At 40.8% G+C, this 24495-nt stretch overlaps 1 long non-coding RNA gene across 2 annotated transcripts in view; it reads right to left on the minus strand.

The window, feature by feature from the left end:
* Positions 1-401: 401 nt before the first annotated feature.
* Positions 402-24495, minus strand: part of LOC142402760 (uncharacterized) — a 28320-nt gene continuing 4226 nt past the window's right edge. The window contains exons 3-4 of one of the 2 annotated variants that reach the window (XR_012773472.1): positions 17171-19552; positions 402-2233 (exon numbers count right to left, since the gene is read on the minus strand). This is a non-coding gene — a long non-coding RNA (uncharacterized LOC142402760). Of the gene's footprint in view, positions 2234-15027; positions 15120-17170; positions 19553-24495 lie in introns of those variants that run through there. The other variant, XR_012773471.1, reaches the window with a different exon arrangement.

The following is a 24495-nucleotide window of genomic DNA, read 5'->3' on the forward strand; positions in this document are numbered from 1 at the left end:
AGAAATGAAATAAAACGCGAAACTAGGGGCAGAGTTGTGAATGCTTTGATGCTGATTGTGCAAAGGATCTCAGCATGAGCCCAACTGCGTAAGCTGCCTTCTGCAGCGTGACTGGGAGTGTGTGCATCTGCTAATCCTGACTCTGCCTGCAACCAAGGCTGTGTTTATTTTCATTACAGAGCTATTATTCCTCCCCTTAGTCTCTTTTTTTATCTATCCCTACACAGCGAAGTAGCAGGCGCACTTTAAGCCTAATAACAGAACAGTGTCAAGAGAGTAACAGAGATTAATGTTGGCTGGATTGAGAGTGAACCAGTGACAAGAGAGAACATTAAAAGTTCACTATTTGTGATATAATTTATGTTTTTTTCAATATCTGAGAGGCATTTGGAGAGGTAGAACATTAGGTCTTTATTGATGCAGCTCTAGAGAGATGTAAAACAGTGCATTCAAACAGGTAAAATGCTGCTGAAAATAATTTTGAAAACAGTGTAAGGGGAAATATTGAATCATCATTCAAGGCATCTTTTCTGTGATAGGAACATTGCTGCCATTATCGGTGACACTAAGTATTGGCTGACATGACTTACGGTGGCATAAACCTTGGGGTTAAAATTAGCTGGAAGTCTTTTTAGAGATGCCACCCCAACTGCAGTTATTTTCTGGGAGTGTTACCCACCTTCAGCTGTAGCCCCAGACCTGTCGTTATCGTTACAAAACTCAGCCATGACCAAGTGGTGGTGGAAGAACTGAAGCACTCTGCGTAGCTCTGATCTCTCTTCCCCAAATCTGTCTTCCCAACTCTTCTGCTCCTTGCCCAGTAACAGAGGTGGTTTGAAGACCATCTTATTTTTGCATAGGACATCTTTCCATCTCTGCTTAAGAAATTTGTAGTCCTGGTGGTTTCTTTACCTCTGCTGTCACAATTGTAAGTGCTGGGAGGTGAAAGCTGTGAATTCAGCCTGTGCAAATTGAGATGAATGCATAGGGTGGAAATGGAGAGAGCTAGTGCTTTCAGTCATGGATGTAGTCAGCTGCTTCTTGACTTCCAGTGCCCCCACATAGCCCGTGGTGTGGGGACCTCAGCAAACTGATAGGGCCAAATAATTCAGTGCCATGCTCTTGGGTCAGCAAGATCCATTCTAAGGCAAGCACAGGCAGGTGGTCACGCAGGTAATGGAAAACTTTAATCCAGGTGAGAAGTCCTCTCTCCATTCCCCTTCTGCTTAGTCATGCATTGTAATTTGCTTGGGCAATTACTGTGCAAATATAAACCAGTGCTGCAACATGTATGGCACCTGATATTTGTATTTATGCAAAGAAACATGACAATAGGAAAAAAAATAACTGCTTATTCTAATAGCATGTTATGCAGCTTGCAAGAGCCAGAAAAGTGCAACAATAAGGTTGAAATTCCCTGTAAGAAACAGGACAAGGACGCCCAGTCTTGTTCTCCCCGACTGATTACAGTGTGTGCTGGGATGCAGCCAGACACTGTGCACCCTGCAAGCCCTGGCAGACCACCAGAGCAGGTGAACTCGGATCCTTGGTTTGCCACTGCAGATAGATATTTTCTGTTTCTCCAGCATGAACCGTTCATGTACTTGGTCTTTAGGAGAAGTCCATCGTCCCTGGACACCTCTCTCTGCATCCCACTGTTTCTGGCAAAGCAGGAGTCCAGAAGCGTAACACCAAGTGATGGAGTGAGAAATGTAGTATTAAAATATTTCTGTTTGGGGCAATAGAGTATGTCACGTACACCAAACAGATCAGGCTCACTTGTTAATTTACTACTGTGATTGCACAGCTAGGTGGATGTCTGATCTAGGCTTGAAAGAAGGAGTGTATAACTGTTTCTCAAATGTATATATATAGGCAAGAAAGACAAAAAACACTGGGACAGTTGAGCACTGTAAGGTATGGAGCAACATACGTGGCTTGATAGCCATGTTGTTTCAACATCCAAAGGTGAAGTGGACCTGGAACCTAGCACAAACCAACCACCACCTGTTTATTAAATAGGAAACCTTTTAATGACAACGGGTCATAGGAAGGATGCCAAAAGTTCTTCCAACACTACCTTGTGCACCAGTTCAACACTAGGTTTATGCACAATCAGCTTTTGCATCTTTTTGATTTATTTTATTTACAAAATTCCAGTTTCCTTACCAACAAATCCAGTGTCGAGCAGGAAAAAAAAAAGGGGAATTATCCAGGCCTCCCTTCTTTGCTCCTGTCAGGAGAAAAAAGAAAAGTCAAAAGCCAAACCTTAGTAGAATAATTATATCTATTGTCTTTTGGATCTTCTCTCAGGAGTCCCCATGAACCATCCCAAGTCAATAACTTTTTTTTCTCCCTCAAAAAACTTTAAGAAGCTTTTCTGTGCCTTAGGTATCATGAAACTGATTGATGGTTCACAAATGGAAATTATTTGGTGACTTAGACCAGATCTTGCTGCTGAAATGTGAGTAAGCTGATACACTAAAACTAAATCTCTGTATGTTAATATGATTCAGACTGGAACACCTATATTTAAACAATGTATTTATTAAAGGAGTATTTAGGCTGGGTCTTGTATTTCAGTGATGCAGGGATAAGCAAACATTTTTTTCCCCTCTTAAAACAGAGTGTATTAGCTTTTCTAATTAATTTGCAATGTTGTCAGAAGATGGTGCTTACAACACATAAGACAAGCACACCTGATCCTAAATGGGTGCTGCTGCTTAATAGCATCAGTGCCTGCAGTGCAGGCAAAGCAGGAAGTACTGAAATTGGGAAGAATTTAAACTCTGGGATGATTTAACTTGGTTTTGTTGTTTTTAACTACTAAAGAAACACTTTCCTCACCTCTACAGCACTAGTTTTATACAATATATATTTTTTTTTCTGTGAGGAGTGTTCTTCTAAACATTTCTAACCAAAAGGAGAAGGAAGATACTTTTTCTGCATAAGGATGATTATCTTGCACCACTTTGCAGATCTTGTCATACCTAGAGACCAAAGCAAGGGTGAGAAGGACAGGCTGGGGCACTGGCTATATCCTGCAGCCCTTACTCGAGCCAAACTCCAATCCACCATGTTGTTATAGTGTTTTAGAACCTGTGGGTCAAAATCAAATTTGAACGTCGCAGACTGCACAAATACCAAAATGCCAGCTCCTAACCTATCCTACAGATGTTCTACATTTATGACATGGTGTAACAGCTTTTAGTGAAAGGAGGGTGAGGGGGGGAAACTAAAGGGAAAACAATATGAGCAGGGTTTGCACAGCAGACAGGAGCCTTCTCACCTGCTTAGTTGCTGTCAGCTGGCACAGTTACGTAGTATCTGTTACAACTTCAATCACTGTAATTATAGGTTCAGTTACGATTTGTTTGCATTACTCACAATGTTCCAAACCCTCAGCTGGCCCTGCCAGAAGATTAAATTTTCAGCAAAATTTTCAGTATAGATGTGCAGCTTTTTGTGAGCTTTTAACAAAGTTTGAATGAAGTAAGTCTGAAATTAAACTGTTCTGCACGCTCCTTTTAAAAAAATCCTTAGGATGGCTATGATATGCATCAGACTGGCTTGTTCATTTTATTAATGCCTTGATACCAGCCTAGCTCTGGGACTCACGCTGTGAGTGCTTCAGGTGCACGGACAGTCGCGGGGTGGTGGCACAGCACCCGCCGTGCTGGAGGCGTGCCGGGCAGGCGTCGGTGCCGCGGGGCACGTATACCAGGCGACTGGAAAGGGGCAGCGTCGGTTCCATCTCCGTCAGCTGGGGTGTGAGATCCAGATCAGACCATCTTTGCCTTCGCTGGATGGCTTGTGCAATGCTGCTCATGCTCTTCTTTCCCGGCATGCTTGTTTCTCCTCGGTGCCCACCCTACTGCAGGAGCAGGGGCGGGCTACGCTGCAGTCGGCGCTTTTCCCTCTACAGTATGTTTAGCCTTTTTATACTTGCTGGGCAAAGCCCTTGAGTAGTGCTTGAGCTCTCCCCGCCTCTTTCAGCTAAAACTGAACGGATTCTTTAAATACTAATGCTGTGCTTTGGGTTTTCCAAGTTCTAAACGGGATGCTAAAATGATGTTAAACTTGCCTTGCTGCTGTTCCTGAATGCACTGCTCTGTCCCATCTCTGTTTGGCTGGCTTGAATAGCGAGAGCAGACCGGTTTTACTTGCAGGTTCTCACTGATGAGCACATCATTATCCTTCTTTCCAGAACAGCAGTATTTTTTTCCATCATTACAATTATTATATTCACCTTATCGTCCTTCTTTCACCCTTTCTAAAGTTAAAAATAACAATAAACCTGAAATGTGTCAGTGAAGCACAATCTGTTCCTCTGTTGTCTCATCAGAGAACTGGGACACTGTTTAGTCTACGATATCAAAATTAAGGAAATACAGTAATTGATTTGATGCTTTTAAGAATCTCCTGGTTTTATGAAATGTTGTTCTCCATTTTTGTGTGTAAGTCACAAGTATTTTAGCATCATTTTTCCCACTTTCACATATTTACTGGGTCTTAAGACTATTGTTTTATTAATATGACAGATACTGATGAAGTAGAAATGTGGAACTTGTGCATGGTATAGAACCAGAAGTGGTACACAAAACTGGCATAGAGATATCGTATATTTATTTAAAGGATTTTTGTTTTGATTCTGATAACATCTTGTAAAAATCAGGGCTAATGCAGTTCTCATGAAATTTTCCACAAATTATCTTGAGGCAAGTATGGAGTAACTGGGTGTTGAAAAAATGTACTGTAGAAACAGCTCTAGACAAGTACAGTCTGTATTACTCAGGAAGTTGTAACATGTAAATACTTAAAGTGCATCTTTGAAATATAATGATACGTAAATTCCTAGTCTAAGCATCATCAGCACAAGGACATTTATTGGCGTGGGTGGGAACATTTTGGAGATGGGGAGCTTGTTTCTTTTTCTTTTTGTTTCGTTAAAGTGACATACAGCACTAAGAATGCAATGGGGAGCCAGTCTTAGCTTGGAGAATTCCAGGGAGTCCTCAGCCTTGTCAATGTTTTTGTCCTTTTGAGTCTGATTGGAAAACAACTTTGTCTATGAAAACATTCAAAATGTCTTTTATTTCTATATTAGCACCAGATAATTCATTAGAGAAATTGTAAAATTGCACTTCCCAATAAAAGGAGAAAAGAGAAGCGAGATGATCCCGCAAGGACCGGTTCTGCAGAAGTGCTGGTGTTTCCAGGCTCGGGGGACGAAAGCGATCGGCCTCGCTGCCCGTGGGGCTTCGGCCCCGGCACCCACCTGCGAGGCCAGCGCGGGCAGCCTGCGCCTCTCTCCTGCAGCCCAGCCCAGGCAGATCTTCATTATTTCTCTGAAGTAGAATACCTGCAGCAGGAACGCAAGAAGGACAGAGTGTGGCTCCGCGGTCAGGACGCTGGCCGGGGAGGTGGGAAAACCCTTTTGTTGCTGATGCATCCCCTTCCTTCTCATCCTGCAAAATCCGTCCTGGCCAGGGACACCGTTCACATTTCTGTGTTGTTGCTGCTGTTGTCAAAACTGTGACATTCTTGGGAAACATTCAGTTTAACCAACTGTTATTTTTAGAGGGAAAAAAGCTTTCCTCAAAAATGTTTCCACCTGCTGTGCTGAACATGTACTCGCTCCTGCACAACCCACTCATTTTGGAAGGACCATTTGCAGCAGTCGTTATTTGTGAGACCTTTGCCTTGGCCTGGTACCCCGTTATTTTAACTGGAGAAAACAGTAACACAGAACTGAGGGGGCTGTTATAAATTATTTAAGCCCTTAAAGCTGCCACTCCCTTAAAAATCAGACCCTACAAACCCAAAGCTACTACAGACATCAAGGTTGCCAGCTAATCAAAAAAGCAGTTGTTAAAAAAATTTGGCATTTTGTCTTCAAACTTCTCAGAATTAGTAATGCTGATGACATGTCTGCCAGCTTTACAGGAAGAGGAAACTTCCAACGCTTGCCTATGGACATTATTACACAGATAAAAAATGCTTATTCGGTTTCTTTTTTTTAAATGAAATAGAAGCGTACAAGTGACTATATCATAATTTAAAATATCGCGGTCTTCGTAGCAACGCAGAGCGAAGCCTGCTGATGCCTTGACTGATCCGACAGAAGCGTACGAGCTCGGAGAGGACTTCAAATGAAAAACAGAGGAGAGGAGAGGTGTCCGTTTCCATTAGACACCAGCTCGTCGGGAATCCTTTCTCCCACCCGAGCAGCACTAGTTGGAGAGCAGCACGGCCGCTCGCAAGCCGGCCCGAAGCTGGGGCTCTGCAGATGCAGGCTGAGCTCCCGCCTTCTCTGCCAAGCACAGCGCTGCTCCAGCAAGGTGCCCCTGGGCGTGCAAGGAGGGCTGGCAGGGTAAGAGAGGCCATTTAGCCTACTTTAAGAGCCTTTTTTACAGAATTGCTTGGTAATTACAGAAAATACGTTCTGATTCAGTATTTCCATTGTAATTGGATTTATCCAGGAAAATCATTTTGGATTTGGTTTGACAAGGTTTGAATTGCAAAACAAGCTTTGCAACTGTATTAAGTCAGCTTGCCATGAGAATGACAGCCTGTTTTGCCACAGTGGGACTTTTTTGTTGGTAGACTCAAGTGCCAAAATAAGCAGAAATGATGTGCTTGTTCTCTAGGGGCAAGTATAGGCCAGTGTGTTTTTAATTCGCCCTTTGAAGGCCTACCCACGAAGTGATACAGAAGCTGTCAGAAGCTCCTTGCAGCTGAGGGGACAGCATGGGAACTCGCCGTGCATGGCCCCGTGGAGCAGCCAGCCGTTCCCGCCAGCGGCAGCTCACCTGCATGGGAAAGCTCTGTTGAGACCCAGCATCGGTAGGCTGGCAATGCGGCTCCCTCACGTGCTGCCTTTTCAGAGGCTGACCAACGAGCCTGAATCTCCACAAGCCCATAGCTTGTGATCCACAACCAAAACTGAAATATGTCTAGAGGGGGGACGCTTGCGTAGGGCTGTCTGGTGCTGCCCAGCCCCAGGAGACCCCTGACCGCTGCACGCTGGTCCCCTTCCCTGCGCCGGGGCCAGGGCATGGCTCTGGCAGCCGTTTCACCCCCGTCCTAAGGGCTCTGTGCATCTTCCTCCACTGTGTGCTCAGGAATGCACCCACCCGTGCCCGTGATGTGGCGGGTCCGCTCCTGCGGTGGGAGGGTAGGGAATACTCCCTCTTCTGACTGCGTTATAAGGGAAAGTTGGGGAGCTGGAGCCTGTGAGTGCCCCAACAGGAGGTAACGGGGCCCACCTCCACTAAAAAAATCAGATGCTGCTGCTGTAACATAATAATAAGCCCTTATGTAAGCACTTCTGATGTGAATGTTCACAGACAAGAAAAGGTCTTTGCCAAGGTCCCGTCCTGAACCCCTTAATTAAAGGAGTAGTCCTGTTAATTTCGTAAGATTACTTGCCTAAATATGAACCACTCCTGCGAAGAAAGTGGTGTATTATTTAGCCTTGAACAAGTTAGGCTATGCTAAGCAGATTGACAGGTGGGGAGACCATTAAAAGATGAAAAGGGATCAGAGAGTCTGTTTTGTTTTGAATGTTTGTTTGATTATTCTTTACAAGGGTACAGAGTGGAAGACATTCGCATTTTGTTTTTATCAAAAGGAATCCACCCCTCTCCTAACCTTCACTTTAGGAGGCTAAATAAGCCAGCTTATGGAAGTGCCTTTGATTTGCCACTTCCTCTCCGAGAGCGATTGCGGTACATCCCCGGGACACTCTGCCTCTGGACGGCTTGTGTCCCCAAGCACCCCAGCCTGCTTCGCCTTCCCGAGTTCCCCCTGCGGTGCAGGTACATCTGAGGCCATCTGGAAAGCTTCTCCCGTTGAACCCGATAGCTTTCTGGGAGACATCTGTGCCGCTTCGGGCTAAGATGGATAAGCAGCAGCTAGAAAACAAAACCCGCTTCAGAAGCGTTAGGTGCATTGGTAGCAATGGAAAATAAAAATCAGAGAAGGGAGCATGATCATTTCTATTTAAATCATGGTTGCTGTTCCTCACAACTTTCTGCCTACAGGCAAGTTTAAAAAAAGTTCAGGCAATGTTTTTTTTCTGCAGAATCAGCTATAGGGCCTCAACGCTGGGGTAGAAATAGAGAAGTTAGCGCTCAGCCCGATAGCAGAGTGCCTCTGCATGTCCCTATGAGTTTTGGGTTTACTTCAGCTGAATGCTAAGCCTTTGGAAACTGGATTTATGCATGGTCATTGAGTGTTCATATAAGCATTTGCCAACAACTGCTAAAAGATCTGCACTCTGCTTTTTACCTTGTTTGTTTGCACTCAGGCGTTCAGAGCTCTCAAGCCAGACAGGTCCTACATCCAGATATCTCTGGCAAAATCATGCCGTAGAGAAAAAATAGTGTAATTTTTTTCCCCTTCCTGAAATTTTGTCTTTCAGTTCAGTAAAGAGGAGGGATGTTACTAGCTGGTGGTAGTACCTTACCTTTCCTTTGCCATCACTGACTGCTCACAGGCTGTCACCGTCTGCCAGAGTCCCAGGGTATCCTATTTTGAAAGCTGAAGTGTTTTTTGATGAAAGGGGCTTTAGAAATACATTTAATAGCTTATTCTAATTCAGTGAGAAACGGTGTATCAGATGACTTGTTTCACTAAGGTATGAGCCTCAGAACCAACTTAGTCAATGATACAGGGTAAGAATATAAGCTTTGGTTTCTAAAGAAGCTGACAAATCAAGTCTAAATTAACACGAACAAAAGAGATATTTATCTAATTTTATTTCTGCACCATTACTTTCTGTAATTGCTGGGGCTTTGTTTCATGCACTTTCTCTGCCAGTGAATACTGTCAAGGATGCGATGATAAGAGAGTGAGGAAATCTTCCACAGCATATACTAGCGGTGCTTTTTTGCATATACCAGGCATATCATTTACTGAATGTAGGTTTTTAGATTAAAATATAAATTTGGGTATTTAAGGCAATATAAGTAAAAAGCCCTTCAAGGTAACCAAAAGACTCCTTTTTAATTATAGCTGTATTATCACAGGTTTATTAAAATAATTCTCAGCAAAATTAATTTCCTTCCAAGGAACAGAGCACTGAATTAAAAGAAAAGTAATTCTGAATCATGTGCTAAGATACCCAGTAGTGGTTAAATTTAATCAGTAAGCATTGCATCTAATGAGTCCAGTTGCGGAGCTACCCAATTAATGTATCCTTGTTACGGTGGAGTTAGTCTGAATTAAATGCATACTACCAAGAAGGAACTAGCTATTTAATCAGCTCTGTTAAGACACTAGGCTTTTTAACCTGTTACTACCTAAAGCTGCTACACAATGACGAAAATACATCTGTCGGTAAAGACAGGAACTTGGTACCAAAGACTGAGACATCTGTTTTACTACAAGTATCCAAACAGCAGGTAATTTCTCTTAAACAATTACAAGGTAAATTTTCTTTAGTATTGGTTTATCCTAACTAAATTTTTTAAAGACAAATAAAAAGGATGGAACAAATGCTTGAATGAGTAACTCTGACAAACTAACACTGAGGAAATGTTAGTAATTTAACATTGTTGAATGGGTTGAGTGGCAAAGCAGTTTGGAAACCAGAGTGAGAGAAACAGAAAATTTAAAAATGCTGTAAGCTTTAAATAAAACATAAAAACATTTTGTGTGTATGTGTGTGGGGGGAGGACAATTACACATAAGCCAGTGTTTGATATGTGGCACATAATTACAGGAAGTTTGTAGAAGGTGCCATGATACCTGTCAATTATCAGCAGGCAGAAAATGCAGATAACATACATAATTCATCAGCATACTGCCCTTTGTTGTTAAGCCGACTGATTTAGCTCCATAACCTAACTGCTTATTCAAAACAAGACATTTAAATTCAAATGAAATACTGTTACCTCTTCAAAATGTGTTCAGTTATTATACTGATTCAGATTTGTATATATATGCATTGCTAAATGTTAACAAGGAAGACTACAACTACACAAATTTATATGTGCACACAAATCTGCTGTATTATGAGGAAGAAAAGAGGTGTTGTCAATATCAGTCAGCCCTTACATTCTTGCATGAAAGAATCTGTTAGCCAATCCTGACTTTCACTAGAAAACATTTAACAATTAAAATTATTTTAATGTTCTTAATATGTTTGTTATTTATTCTGCTAGTCTCACACAAATTATTTTAATAATTGCAAATATACTTTAAAATTGATTAAAAAAATAGTGTAGAGGTCAATTCAGCTTGATTTCTCCTGCTATAGCCTTTAATTGTGCCTGCTTGAAGTCAGATGGATCTTAATAAAAAAGCCATCTATCTAGGTAAGGGCTAGCAATATACTAATCAGATATTGTTTGGAGGATTTTCATGCTTTTTTTCTAAGCAGAAGTGCCCTCACCTAAAATAAAAAAAGTAAAAACCCAACATCTACCAAGATTAAAAAAGCCTAATAGAAATATGGAGGTCCTGGAAATTATTGGTATCCATTGCCTGGGTATGAAGAGACAGAAAACAGTTCAATGCTTGGAGGGAGACTGATGTGAGATACAATAGAAATTCGTGTGCAGTACAAAAAACATAAAGAGGAAAGAAATGAACTGCTTTTATTTATTATTTCAGAATACGACAAGGAGAAGATACGTTGTGAAATCAAATAGAAAACTCATCAAGGGAAATGCCTTCTACATAAAAGAAAGGCTTTTGCAGCTGGAGTTCACTCCCACAAGGTGAGTGGGAGCAGAAAGCTCTTTTGCGTAAGTAGGATTTCTACAAAGTTTGAACTTCTATGAGTGATGAGTGCATTCACACCCACATATAAAGGAAGCTGGGAATGTTCTCATTGTGTATGGAGGTCCATGCTACCGTACCAAAGCTGCCACTATCTGACGGATGCACTTCCCTTATGAGGAGGCTGTCTGCATTTGCCTCTGCTGGGTCTGATTCTGCATAGGTGGATGTACTGTGCACCTAGAGTACGCTACATCCCGTGTTATTACTAAATAAGCATAAAAACCTTCCAACAGGCAAATCCTTTTTATTCAGAAAGTTATTTTCCTAGAAAGAATAACAAAATCTGGTAAATCAGATGCCATGTAGAGACACATGACATGAAAGTGATCTGAAAAGGGGAAGAAAGGTAGAAAAATGGGCACGGGATCTCTTCTCTCCTCCTGGGCTGCAGTTAACCAAAGACCCTCACTGGCAGCTTGGCCTTGGCCTGTAACCCTTTCCAAGCTTCTGTATGTCCATTTCTGGCCTGAATGAGGCCTTGAACGAGAATAAAATCTCTCCCAGCTGAAGGGAAAATCCTACCAGTTCAGCTGACTAAACCGTTTTGGGTTGAGTTTTCAAAAGACCATTGATGGGAACAGCAAAACAAGAAGCAATTGGGTACAACCCAGTTTATACAGTTTAAATAAAAGGCAGGACAGGCTACAAAACTAGCTTTGTGGGAGGAGCTCTGGCTGACTCCCTTCCCCACCTCTGGAGATTCCCCCAGAGCCCAAGTACTTTCCTCCCCAGCTGCCAAGGTGTTTGTCTTTGCTGTGTGGGTTCTGGAGCCAACTGATAACTCAGTGGCTGGGGCATCCTTTGGCTAGACCCAAGGAGAATTGCAGGTACTGCATCTCATTTTATATTTTATCATCCAAACTCATCTCTGACATAAGATGCTGTCTATTTGTTCTAGCAAATGCAAAATTGAATATCCATAATTAAGATCAGGTTTTGGATATGGCGCTTTGGTTAGCTGCAAATAAATTCAAATCAATTTGTCAGCATGTAAAGCAATACAAAGTGTTGCCATATTAGTGTCCAACACATAACATATGCTATTTATCTATCCATAGTAGCATTGCAAAAAGTAGGCAGCATATTTTGAAGCACATGCAGAATAAAGAGTCATTTCTCATAAGCAGGTAAAGCTGTACTCAAACGTATGTGCTGCATAAACAAAATATTTATTGTACTCACAAATTATCTGTATACCCTAAATGTAAAAATGACTGTACTACTGATTATTTCCCCTGAGTACACATAAAATAGTGCCAAAGGGCAGAACATTGGCAGACTGGTTCAACCACACCTCAGGCTTCCTGCAGGCTCACTGAGATGATGATCTCCATACATTTATTTGTCTTTCTTGCCCTTTCTCTCACCCTTGGTGATTACTTCACACACATAGCCACTATGTGGGAACAAGATGGCAGGAAGATTAGGAATGTAAAGAGCTGGAAAGCAGCTGCAGTTTGGGATGGGCAGAAGACGTTGTCCCTCTGTAGTAAGATGGAGTCACCCAAATATGCGGACAGTGATCAAACAGCAGTGAGGGTAAAGACACTGGGAGGCTGAGAAAAGGAAGGAAAAGAGAAGTTTGGGGAGGTCCCTGCTTAAGTTTTGCCACCAACCTATAGACAAGGACACTTTGGCTGCGCTTGATGGTGTTTTATTTACCTAGGGTCAGCTGGGTAATTTTTGCCATGCCTCTGTGTGCACCTCCAAAAGCCTCGTGAAGGGTGAATGTGTTCCTTTTGCACGTACCAGGCTCTGTTGGGTGATGCAGCTACAGCTATTGTCCAAAGCAACTAACCCCAGATCCCCTTAACAAGTCCCATGACTGTAGTAGAACCTGACACATACTGCCAAAATATCTCTCCAAGTTTGGGATTATAGTTTCTTTAGATTGGTGGTTCATAACTCATTCTTGTTTACACATTTCTAAGAAAATTTGACAACGGAGGAAAAAGCAAAAATACTTCCTCCGTCCTCCCCAAAACACCACCACCATAACTGGAGGGTTTAGGGCTTAGTACTAGCTAGAGATAAAGTATGTAGTAGGGTATTAAACAAAGGGGATGATGCAGAGGAAATATGAAACAACCAGCCCTAGAGATGTAAAAGATGACCTTGGGGTAGCAGGAAAAAAAGTTCATCTCCTAAGATCCAGCATTCTGTCATTTATCAATGCTTCTACTCATGCATACCAGGAAAAGTTACTTTTAGGTCTAGATGAATGTAAAGCCTCTGCAAAATGTAAAGACAGTCAGACTTGTTTCTGAGGAACAAGCTGGAATAGAAGTTTATTCTTGCTGACTTATTAAGTATGATTTTTGAGCATGGACAGAAACTTCTGTCGTGCACTAAAAGTGTCCTCACTGGGTAGCAGTCATGGGGTATGCCTGAGCCAGGACTGAACATGATTTATAGAAAGGTGGTGTTTATAGCTACACTGTTGCTACTAAAAGAAAGAGCACAATTGTACATAATTTTTAAAATAATAGGGGAAATTTGATGCTTTATGGCACAAATAGTTCTTTACAGGCAAAATGGCATAACATACTCTAGTCATATAAAATGATGATTTGTTCTGTGTGGAGAGTTAAGAACTGTAAATAAAGAAGACATGTTTTCTTCAAACATATAGTGATAGGCACTTTATTTACAGTATCACATTCTAGAATAGGTCACAAACCATGTTTTCTATGAAACGCTTTACAAAATGTTACTATATTCTTGATATAAATAGTTGATATCTGTGCAATCTCATATTCTTTACAAGGTCAAATTGATACCGAACATCAAGTAATGTTCATATGGCTTGAAGATGAATATAGAAATCAAAACTAAAACACATTAAAGTGACAAACCTAAGTAACTGCTCTAAAATATTGCATATGTATAATATATGCAATGTTCATGGTCAGCATAAAGATATGACTAGCTTCCAGCAGGGCCAAACTCACAGGCTTTGCTGAGGGAGTGTTGGCATTTGGGTCTCCCAGCAAAGTTGCTGTCAAGGACTACGGCAGTCTCTGTTCAACTTTCATTTCTGATAAAATACAGGACACAATCCGAGTTACTCAGATGCAGGACAAAGGACTTTAATTCTCCAGTATGCAGTGGTCTGCTGGCAGCTGAGTAACAGGTATTGGGATAGCTAGACTCAGACACATACTAGGCACTTATCATTTTTCAGATTTGTTAAAGTAGCAGCTGCTTTTTATTATGGAGTTTTCAGATGCAGAACCTCAGATGGCATAAATTATCAAATCCGTTGAAGTCGACTGGAACTATGATAATTTACACCAGATGAGAAGCTAAGCTATCATTGGAGATACAGCCTCATGACAGGAATCTGAAATGAGAAATGCTGCCTAGTGGATATAGCAAAAAGTCTGGAAAATCATTTGATTTGATTGTGTCAGTCAGCCCATATGTTGAAAGCAAGGTGTGATAGTCTGGAGAATGCCTGCCAGTTTGTGGGTATGATTTCATTGTAATTTAAAGTGCAGATTGGACCCACCGTTTTGTAGCAGAAACAAGATTATATCTATGGAGCTGAAACAGCCTTCAAGAGTACCTCAGCCATGAATACTTTCAGCCTGGAAGAGCAGTTAGATTGCTGCTACAAACAACTGACCGCTATCACAGCACTTTGACGTAAGCCTGGTGTGTATCCCAGGAAAATCTCATCAGAAGTCTAAAAGACTTGGTCTCTTTCAGAAGAGAAACCTCCTTCAATGCAAAGACAGAAAGCAAAACTGGGGAAAGGAAGATGCGGAAGGTTTTGCCTCCTTTCCCCATAGCCACAGATCAAAATTTGTTTCTTCAGATGCCCATGAGAAAGGGGGAAATGATGGTCGAGTGTAGTTGTGCGTAAACCAGCAAATGCTGTGCTGCTTTGCAAGGTCTCTCCTCGCAAGGTCTCTCCTCGTGACTTTGTTGCAACACAAACAATAGCACCTGAGACGCAAGACTCCAGTAGGACACAAGGCACAAGTCAGCTGTGGAGGTGTGAGGTACTACGCCACCGTCTCATGACAGTGGTACTTTGGAGCCTCCTGTCTCGTGAGAGTTGCCAGGCAGAGTCTTTACCATGGAGGGGACACACAAAGATCCAAAGTTAAAGATGATTCTTAAAAGCACTTAGTCCAAAACTGGGGTTCTCAAGGCATGGAAGCATAGGACCACCCACCCGAGAGGTTCAGGTGTATGATCTAAGGCCTATTTAGAAATTCGATGCTTTGCTTACCTGTAGATTTACAGCTATCTGATGCAAAGATGGATGAGGAAGGAGTGACACATCACATGTACTCTGCAATGAGCAGTGACCAATGAAACTACAAAGAACATGCAAGGCAGTCTGATGAGAATATAAAAGAAAAAAACTGCCCCTAAAAGAGAATAAGGACTCTCCTCAGTAGTAAAATACTATTTGGGAGCTTAGTGAGAAACTGGCTTCATCTGAATAGAGGCTAAGCCCTGGAGGTACTGCTACGAAGGGCAGCAATTAGCGCAGCTCCCTCTTGCTCAGTGCTGCAATGACAAGGTGACCAGTGCTACCTACCACTTCCATGACACTACTGTGCCTCTTCCTTCTCTTGATTCCTTCAGATAATTCCACTTATTTTCTTCAACACAGGACAGGAAAACACAGGGTCCTTTGTGATACTTTTTTTTTTTTTAAACGCATCCCTTCCTTATCAGCATCAAAGTAATTAAAGAAGTTGCAAGACTTGTACAGGATACCAAGGCCAACTTTGCACCAAAAGGCTGTTAAGAAGGATTGCTATCAGGTATAAGGTTTCAGCCTGGGGAAAGATTAGCAGAAAAATTCAGATGATCAGTCATAAAGAAAAATGAGTGGCAACAGAGATACAAATATCCAGTTCTTATTAGGGACTACTTGGAATGCTGATCTCATTCAAACATGCCCCTCAACTTATTTTAAATTTCTTATGTAATTATATTCTATTTTCAAGTTCTTGTCACTGCACAGAGGTCCCTTTTGTATAAGTTCATATTCAGGTCGAGTTCAGAGAGGCTTCATGGCCATCAGAGACAAGACATTGTCCTTCTGCCAACGTGATTTTGCCCCAAGCTGCAAGAAGGCTGAAGTAGCCATTGTAAGGCATATTTGCATTTTTTATTACTTGCAGAAAGGAAGTTTTCAGCCAAGCAAGGATATCATTTTAGTTTTCTATGCACAAAGAGGGAACTGGTTTGCTGTAAATAATGATAAGCTAATGTTACTAATTACTTCTGTACTTTTTATTTGAAGGACTAAATATCACTTTACAAACAGGAGCCCAAACACAAGTTTCAAGTTTTGGACAAGCTAAAAAAATCAAGTGTCAATAGGGACATACCCTTGGTGCATTTAAAATCATACAGGCATACAAGAGTTAATACAGCTAAGACTGTTAATCCAAAACAGTATTCCACTTTCTGTGTATGACCACAAGCTTATATAGTAGCACAGAATCACCACATACACTGTTAATTCACAAGACTGTTGCTTGGAAACTGGAATAAACAAGAAAAAGGAATCCTAAAATTCCACGTGTGGCTGCCTATCCTCTGCGTACATATTTAGAACAGGCTTTTATGCAGCCTGGATCCCTTGTCACACTATACCATTTACAGACGATTATGCCCTTTCTTAAACTGCTGCAGCTGCGCTGAAGCTCCAGTACAAATGTTAGCATCCATAGGCAAAAAACTGGATCATGAAGTAAGCCCATAGCAGAGCTGAAGGAAGAACCAAAACCACCTTGGTCCCCTTATCAGAGAGCCACTGTGACCATCTGGGCTGATGTGTTTTGTCATAGAAGTCCCTGAGATTTCCTGAACTACTGCTGAGTTCAGTTAGAATATGTCTTTTAAGAAAGACATGTCTTGAGGTTAAAACTACTAAAGATGGAAAACCCATTATAATTTTCATTAAACTGTTCCAATGGTTAACTGCTCGTTATTTAGGGAAAATTGTACCACTTGGTTCTAGTCTTATTTTTTTCAGCTTCAACATCCAGCAATCAGATCCTGTTATGTCTCTGTCGGCTACATGGAAAAGCCAGGTACTAAGTTTCTATTTCATTGCAGATACTTTTGGACTGCAGTCAATATACTTTTCTGTTTGATAAACCAAACTTCCTTGTATCATACCACATGAATCAATGACTTTTCTGGCTCTTCTCTCAACCTTTTCTGTCTACCAACAGTCTTCTTGAATCCTAAACTGGACAAAGCAAATTCCAGCAAAAATTGTTTCAGTGCCAGACATAGAACTAGTATTGTCTTTGTAGTCCCTAGAAATTTCTCTTTGTATAGCCAAGAATTACATGAGGCGTTTTGACCAAAACACCATATTTAAGAGTTTATTCATTGTTACCTTCCTCGACGAATCTCTCTGCACCTCTTCATTCCTCGTCCAAATCCCCAAATTAAAACTTGTTAACAGAAGAAAAATTCCAACCAGCATTTTCAGTTCTTCTTAGGTACAGCAAAACACAAATTTCTGAAGATGAAAAAGGTAACAGCAGCATTAACTTTGCCATAGCGTGACTGGTGATTAGACTATAGGAATTAGCTGCAGACATGGTTTTATTCACTTATTTGTTACAGCTGTACCAATAGACTTGTTCAGAAATGATCTGGAGCAATTTTGTAGAGTTCTAACTCTTGATACTAGTGAAGCTGGGAGAGACAAAGAAGAATAAGCACACAGAAAGAATAAGACATACTCTTTTATTGAGCCCCAGTAGTTTTAAGGCTGCCTTGCATAAGTTGGGCCAGTTAGAGAGCTAAAAGATTGTCTGTCATGGGGATTGTCTTCATAGAGGAAAAACATGGTCTGTAAACTTGCTGATGATTAGATGATAGTATAGTCTTCAATGACAGCAAATATACATACATGTGAAAAGGCTATGCAAGACAGAGAAAGGGTAACAGGAGTAGTGATGCATCAATGGTATAAGACACATTTAAAAAGACTGGCTCAAGGTTCAAAAGTAGAGTAAATCTATAGCATGAGGATGTTCTAGTATTACTCTGAGATGCCAAAATAAAGTTATGTAAGCAGGTAACATAACTGAATGCTTTAGAGATGATCTGAGCCATGATACACAAGGAAACTCAGGAAAACAAATTGGAGGATTAGACTCCCCTAAAACAAAAGGCTGTGTTTGCTATGGAACTTTATTTTGAGAACACCTTGCTCAACTGACCTTCAATGGCTCCAAATTTGGGTGTCTTCTCCATTCTTGAGCTCTGGTATTTGGTGGACAGACCAAATGTACAAGTAAAAAGGACAGTCTGCTTTCACTGTTCACAGATATGTTACTTAATAGTTAGCCACAAAACACCTGTCTGCTTGCACCCAACTTATTAAATAAAGTCAGTCACCTGGACTGCATCAATGACTTTTCTTTGTTGCCTATTACATCCCCAATCTTTTGGGTCATCTGTGAGTATCATTAATAGTTTTGTACAATCTTTGATGTTATTTAAAACAAACTTTAAATAACACATGGCCAAAAGCAATTCCTAAAACAACTCTCATATGAATACACTTGCTCAGTTAGAATCCTCCATTTACTATTTTGTTTTCGGCTGTCAGTTAACCAATATTCTATTAATTAACAGGTCATATCAATTAAGTTAGCATGACATATAAAAAGTGTCATGCAGTGGTAAGTCAAAATGTTTGGAAGAAGTCTAAGTATTACATAAACACTATTGTTATGTAAACACTGCATTTTTTATCAAGTGTATTGTTTAATAAAACTGTGGTCAGATCCGTTTTTCATATATCCGTGTTGACCAACATTAGTTCTACTGATTTCCTTTAATAGCTTACCTGTCAGTTATACATTTTCTGCCTACGTGGATGCTAGCCAATAATAATCTGGATTATCCTCTTCACCTTTTTTACTGCCACTACTTTAAACTTTGTCAAACCCTCTGCATTGTCTTTCCCAGTTTCAAATTTATTGAAAACAAACAGTAGCAATACAGACAGCTGTTTGGTCAGTTTGAATATAAACACTGAATTAAAGTTATCTGAACATGTTACTTTAAACCTAGCTTTGACAGCTAATGCTCTTCCTGAGTTACTGCTGGAATAGGATGTGTTTCTCACCTTGTGAAGTGATAAAAGTCTAGGGTTTACCCGTATGCTTCAAACATAGAAAATATTTAATTATTCAGTCTTTTGTGTTTTACTAGCAACATTTCCATCATTGCTATAGATCCATATGATTCTTAGGACTAAGATAACCCTCCCTTCTAGCCACGAGGGCAGCAAGGGACGTGAATGATGCTGTGTTCTTTGCAGACATAATTGCCATTTACAGCACTGACTCACGGGAAGTAGTAATTCCACATAAAATATTCCATCAGAGTGGCTGATGTGTTATCCCAAGATAGTGTGTTGAGGCAATAAAGAGCAGTCACTGTTCTGAGCATCTGTTGAAAGGGCAGAGTCAGCTTAAAATCTAGCCAACTTTCAAAAGTTAGTTAAAAGCAGTTCTGTATTTTCCTACGCATCTCCTAAATGACTTGTGAAGCTTACTTACAGAAACATGTCTTTCCTGCTATGTGACAGATGCACACAAAAGAAGAAACTGTCTTAAACAAAAACAGTGAAGCTAACTACAGATAAAAGTGAAGGCAGAGCAACCTTATTTTTGTTCTGCATTACTTGCAGCAGCTGGTATGACTCAATGAGAAAGGTGTAGTTACGTTGACTCTGCTCCTTTCAGAAAGAAGTGACCTGTGGAGAGACATGAAGCAGCAAGCTATTATTCAGTCCACCTTCATTCTGTCAGACCATAATTTTCCATATAAAAGATTTCTGCAAGAGCATCACAACATGCAACAACAAAAAATATGTATTAGACTAAGTTTATGAACAGTTTATACCTAGGACAGCAGAGGACTAACTCAGATCTAGAATTTCCTTTTACATTCACCTCCTTATTCCCATTCATGCCACACTTTTTTTCTTTATATGCAGACAGTAGAACTTTCATCTTGTCTAGGAATTATCATTCTTTATTTTTTTTTCCAGGTAAACTTGGAAAAAAGATTTTAACTATCTTTGCACTACAGCTGAACATAAAAGGCTAGTAGTATTTGTATTTCTTAAGTATACTTCACACAAAATTATGGTTGTTATGAGGCTAGTCAGAATCTCCAGTAGTGATTCTGATATTAGTATTTATACCATTATGCTTTCACTCATCAAGGTAAGATCTATACAAATGATACCACAAATCCTCTTGCTAAGATCAGCATAAGCCAAAGTAGTAAATGTTGCATAGTGTTCACTCTGCAAATGCTGAAGTGTATTCTCATCCACACTGTAGTCTGAAACATGATTTTTCAGTTCTCAAGCTACTTTCAAACAGTTGTCTTCTGCATGCTAATTTCAGTCTCGTGTTGCCAGATCCATACAGAGCATGTCATGAATGTTGCCATGGTTATACTCTCCATTTAGTAAACTGTATGAAATAAACCCATATTCAATGGCAATAGTGCAACTTAGACCAATCCCCAGGTACTCATAAAGTGGTTCCTCTTCATTTACACTTCTTAAAATCTGAGTAAGCAGAGATTGCAGTTTCATTTCCAAGATGCCAGTATAAGAAGTGCTCAAACTTAGCAAGTGATTTTTCACTCCTAGGACCATCACTGTAGACAAGGCAAGAGATTCTGAGCAAAGGGAAAAAGTTGCCTACTTCCCCTTAGCAGATGTGGTGACTGCGACTCATGAGTACCAGATGGATGTTGTCACCGCAGCACCCGTTATTGGGAGAGGAAACTGCAACTTTTGCAAGGCCCAGAGCTATTTTAGGAGGATTTTCCTGACGCTAGAATCAGTCCAGGGTGGATCCAATTTCCCTGGCAGTAAATGACATTTAGAGGGTGGAGCTGGCAAGGGACTGGGTTTATACATTCATCCTCCAAATCTTACTCGCATTAGTTCTGCCCTTCTCTTCCTCAGTTCTTCCACTCCTAACCCATATACTAGTGATTTCTTATTTTCTTTTTAAATAAAAGATCTCTAGCTTTCCTAGTGAACTTCAAAAGCAGCCATTCAACTGCAAACAGTAAACTTTTGTTTTAAAAAACAAAAATCAAAGCCTTTATGTTTGCAGAGATAAATTGAAAGGTCAGAGTACAGTGTAAACTGACTCAGTACTGGTTGTCCAAGTGTGCATATGGAGAGCCTTGGTGCTTGCACTGCTGCCCTGAGCACAGTGAAAACCGTGCTCAGGCTTCGCTGCCGCTGCTGCTCAGAACCACTGAAACCACAGAAGAACAGGTGATTTTTGTGCCGTCTGTAACAAAGCTCTGAGAAGCACATATTAAAAGTATTAACTGGGAAGCAGTTCTGAGTTAGGGTACTGGAAAGATTCTTCCATCTGCTCAGACTGGGGGAGCAGTAACACAGCGTCGGACCTTCACAACTGGATGAATTCAGAGGCTCCGTAGAGACCTGTCCCTGCCCAGAGGCTCCATTTTTTGGAACCACTAAAACATGTACTTTACATGAACACACCAGCATAGATTTCCACCCCTCCTGCTCACGGATCACAACATCCGCAGGATGACTGACGGTGACATCTGCCTAAGCTGGCAGTCACGCTGTCTGACACAGTATCTCCTGCAGCATTTGAGCCACACCACACACAGTGCCTGTATCCACGCCTTCTGAAGGACCCCAGCACAGCCCAGCAGAGGACAGTGTCTAGCCGTAAGACAGCTGTCCCAGGAGTCCTGCCTAATTTATTGAAGAAAAGAAGCCTGGATACATATTTTGTATCATGGGGTCCCTTCCTTTTCAGTAGTAAAACTGCCGAATTCTTGCAACTCCTAATACCCCCCCCGAAAAGGCTCAAAACACTAACTTTCTGGAAATATAAGAGTACATTGTGCCACTATTATTCCAAGTGGAGAAGTGCAGCAGAGACGTATCTCTCAGCTCATCTTAATCCCTGGAGCACAAAAGAGGAAAAAGAAGAATGGTCTCCCTTTCTATTCAGAGCAACTTCAAAAGTTGGATGTTGATATTCAGAGCAACTTCAAAAGTTAGATGTTTAGTGACAGACCAGTAGAAAAAAAAAATTAAATCCCTGCTCCAAGAAAGGGATTCCAATGAAACCTTTGAAGCTATTGAAGTAAAAGGAAGTACTAGTTTCTCTGACAAAATTTTACTGCAGAGCTCTAACCATAGCTTATCTCTGTCTTCTGAGTTAGATTACAAGACTTAGGTTGTGATACTAGCTCTGGTACAATTTCCAATACTGCAGGGCATGAAGAATAGTAAGAAGGAAGGTGAGCAGATGGAAAGTTTACAGGGCATTAGCTGGGACTGAGCAGTGTAGTGTACAGTGAACTGGCAGCACCGAAGTATGGTCAAAGGAAGATGGGAGAGAGAGAAGGGACAGAAACAGGCAAATAGACAATGAAAATAAAGGTGAAAGTATACCAACATCACCCAAGATATACGTTGGTAAGCTGTGTGTAACTCTGAAAGTTGACTGCTCCAAACAGTTGCAGTATTCCACAGCTCAGTCACTCGGCATTGCAGGGATAACTTGGTAAAACAAGTACACATCAGTCTACTTAGCACTTGGGCTACAAAATTTCAAATACTTTCTGAAGCCCTGGGACAAATGCCCAAGTTTTACTTAGTTAAACCCAACTCACAGAAGTACTTTAATGGCACTTTGCTTAAGGATGGAGTTGACACCAAATACTGCTATACAGATACAAATAGAAGATTAAATCTTGGGGGGGGGGAGTGAAAACAACTCCCCAAAATGTTATACCCTTGCATTGGGTCTTTATTAATTATTCCTCAGTGCATAGTCCTCTTTGACAAAATGAAGCTTAGCCAGATGGTACAGCATAATTTTTCTGCCATACAGAAAAATCTCGGTGTCTAATTTCATAGGGTATCTGAATTATACAGAAGCTCTCGTGTATAGAGCACTACCTTGTAAGTTTGTCTCTGATACAACCCAAGAAAAGAGTCAACTGTAAATCCTGACTGGGTGTTTCAGTCCTGGCAAAGCTAGAGGCAGGTTTGCAATATTGTTCAAATATTTGTAAACTAAGAATTTAAATACCAGTAGGAATCAAATTTTAAATAGACTGTTAAGAAAAAAATCTTAAAGTCCAGCTCGGTTTCCCCAGCTTGCTAAATGCAACCCCTGGTGACCAAGCTAAGGGAAGCAGACATTGTGCCCAAACTTTCTGAAAGAATGCCAGTTGTTTAAACAGGAACCATTTAAGTGTTGCTTAGCTATCTCTGCCTTTTCTCTGCCTCCATACTTTCTGCAGGTCCTCAGTTATAATTTATAAAGGCAGAGAAGTTCACAGAAGACTGGCAAATATCCGAATCAATTGCTGGCCAGTTAGCTATACTTTCCTCTTCCTTGCACTGCTGTCTTGGCTGTGCTGGTGGAGACAAGGAGGCACCAGCACAGCAAGGGTCCTACTGATAGGCACCACGTCTCTGTATCGCATAGGCAGGAGCTTCAGTTTTTGGCATATTTAAGCCGTTCCTTTGTAAGTACAGCTCTCTTGCCATCATGAGGGAATCTGGACTCAGACTTCTTGAAATGAGAGAAAGAAGGGTTTTAGTTTTTTTTGTTTGGGTTTTGGTTGTGGTGGTTTTTTTTTTCTTTAAAGCCATTCTACCAGCACTTAGCATCCTGGAAAAACCACTTCTGAGAATTTTAGTATATGTTGTTTCTCTTTCTTTGCCACAGGTGAAAATCTGGGTAAGCAATGCCTTTTGTTCCTGACATTAGCGGATTGAGGTTTGCATGCCCTTCTTCATGCAGAGTTTCTGCCCAAGAATTATTATGTTGCCTGCCACAGAAAGGTAGTTACTTGGTCTAATGGAAGGAAGTCTAAAGCAGAGCGCAGTTTGAGGGCGGAACTCCGAGAAGATAAAAAGGAGGTTTGTCAGTGTAGTATGCTTATCCACAAGAAGGCAGTCCAATAATGTTTCCTTTTAGACCACCAGTCCACTTCACTTTCTGTACATTATATGTCCTGAGGTGTTCCTACACCTGCTGGTAGACCTGTTGGTGGCATTTCACACCTGATTATCTTCTGAACTGGCCCATCACATTTTTGGTGGAGGATGTCTGACCAGAAGAAGATAAAGCTTTGAGGAATCTTTTTTTTTTTTAACCACTTTACCACAATTAAGTGTGTGCATTTGCAGTAAAGAGAGAGAATACCTATAAGAAAGTTATTTTAAAAGGCAAAGTTTTCATCAAATTTGCTTTTATTTTGATATTATTTTGATATTAGAAAAATATAATCCTTTAAAAATAAATTTTACAAAAGCCTGTGAGAGGAATAACACAGTTTTTACTTTGAGTGTTCATGACTTCTGCAACTCAGATCCAGAGAAGGTCACAACAAACCCAGAGGGATGTTAAATCTAGATTCCTCTCAGAGACAGGATTTTCTGCTTTTGACTTTTTGCAAATGGTAAGTGAGTAAGTTAAAACTCTGAAGAAAGGTGAGACGCTCTTATTCCTCTATTCCAAGACTTTGAAATTCTGAACCCTCTAAATCAGTCCAACATGTTTAATTTTAAGAAGCCACTTGCACATTATGATTTTACTTGTAACAGTGATGCTTTTATCCCTAGTAACTTAGTAGTGAGCTAAGCTGTCCCAACAGATA

This window comes from Mycteria americana, chromosome Z, assembly GCF_035582795.1.
Source record: "Mycteria americana isolate JAX WOST 10 ecotype Jacksonville Zoo and Gardens chromosome Z, USCA_MyAme_1.0, whole genome shotgun sequence".
Taxonomy (NCBI): domain Eukaryota; kingdom Metazoa; phylum Chordata; class Aves; order Ciconiiformes; family Ciconiidae; genus Mycteria; species Mycteria americana.